Source organism: Homalodisca vitripennis, unplaced genomic scaffold, assembly GCF_021130785.1.
Source record: "Homalodisca vitripennis isolate AUS2020 unplaced genomic scaffold, UT_GWSS_2.1 ScUCBcl_388;HRSCAF=2272, whole genome shotgun sequence".
Taxonomy (NCBI): Eukaryota; Metazoa; Arthropoda; class Insecta; order Hemiptera; family Cicadellidae; genus Homalodisca; species Homalodisca vitripennis.
This window is the reverse complement of record NW_025776525.1, coordinates 136,680-138,755: the sequence shown is the minus strand read 5'-3', so window position 1 is coordinate 138,755 and position 2,076 is coordinate 136,680.

Below are 2,076 nucleotides of genomic sequence, written 5' to 3'. Positions count from 1 at the left end.
ACGGTTGTAAAATCCCACACGCCTCACGTTGCATCATTCTCACGGAGCGAACTATACCTATTAGGAAACCTGTTACAATCTACAGACACGTACTGGCATCAAAGTGTTACAGTGACATCAGCTACAACGTAGCGTACGGCCCGGTCCCTGACGGACTGCCGAGAGGCGAGAGGAACAAAGTGTTTGCAGGCGTAAACAATCTGTGTCAGAGTCTCTTTACATCCGAAATTCTCAAGGCGGCTCTACCAACGGTGCCCATGTATTGCGACAGATTCGGAATAAGTCTGCGGGACGGGGTGTATAGCATTACAGACCGTAAGCAGTTTGAGGCGTGGAGGCGGTTCACAGGAGCCAATCCCGAGTGAGTTCTGGCTACTCAACTCTTACCTAATTCACATACACGGTACAGTGAGAAACCCCATCGCACAGTTAAAAGGGTTTATGGATAAGACTGTAGAGAACGACAAGTATACAGTGGCCCGAGATCCCCCAGTGGAGGGACGGCTGGAAGAGAACCTTTTGTGTTCAGATCACGGGGACGAGTACAGATACCGAGATCGGTATACTTCAAGAAAACTGGTTACGGAAGCGTCACTTTTGTGAAATCATTCACTTCCTTCGTAAAAACCAAAAAAAGGGCAATGTTCTTCAGACAAGTCGAACTACCTTAAAAATTGAGTGTATATAATTGTTTAAACGGACAGATGGTGTCATCATTGATAAAGATGGAGCGGAACGAGAAACAGCTAAAGGCCGAGATATCAAAGTTAAGAAACGGCTATTAAACGAAAGTACAAGGAGTTCAAACAAGGAAACCTGTCCTCCGAAGTCCGTCTGGAAAAACAGTACAAAACCCCTCCTCTCGGAACTGCGAAAGCAAACCAAGGACCCCGATATTAAAGGGGAACCAAAAGAAGAGCATGACGAGGACGGTATAAAAGACGAACCAACCAAGTTTTCTCCACCCGTAACGTCTTCTCCGACAGTACCAGCTGTACACAATAAAGTGCTGGAAACCACGGTACCCGACGTAAGCACGGCCCTCTCCACGGCCGAAGGTCAGCTGGAGGCCTCACAGTGGGTCAAAGATTCATTCCAGAACGCGTTGGACTGTCAAGTACATGAAGGCACTAATGAAGGACATTCCCAGCAATAGAAAGATTGATTCCATATACGGTCCACGCTACGAAAACAGTACACTAATGGTCGGGAACAAACCGTTAACTTTCGATAATGACGGCAGTATAGTCATAGACGACGTGCACTACACGCCTACAAAGGGTCTTTATGAATTGCTCTTCAAACGTGCACCACTCAAGGAAGAGTACGACGAAAAACGATTTACACGCTTACAGGGATATAATGAAGCGGACACAGGGCGCACAAAAGAGGTTACAATTATAAAAGCAACATAAACCGTAACAACTCCACAAAATATGAGCTCGTAATTTCAAAGTTATTCCCCAAAACACACACTGGTAAGGGATTCAAGGACCTGTCACGTCCTGGACCCTGTGTACTATGACGACCCGAATGAATTGTGTGAGAGGCTAAGAGTGTTGGTAAGCCCCGCCGAGGCCGGTAATACGGGGCATAAAAACGAGATTATTAACATCGTAGAAGAGCTGAGGGAGCTAAAAACTCATAAGCGGTAGTGGTAACGCCAGATACAGAGCTCTGGTATAAATGTATAGACAAAACCCCTTAATGTACAGTTTCGAAAATGAGCGTGGACAAGTTTGGTCGCACCGGTAGTGAGGCCGGTAAGAGAGGGCCGCCTGGACAAGGATTCAGTCTCACAGTCGACGGCAACTACGATATCAAAGGCAAACGGTTATGTAACGTGGCCGATGCGCAGCAGAGTCTAGACGTTGTAAACTTGCAGACCTTGAAAAATAATGTGGATAGCGCAGTCCTCAAGACTGTGTCTGACGTTTCGCTTGTATCCAAGAAAAATGTGATGGACGCTAAAGGTAACAGGATTAGCAACATAGGTGATGCTATACTCTGGACCGATGCTCTGACTCTTCGCCGTCTTGCTAGTGAGGTGCCCTATAAGGACACGGACAGCAAATA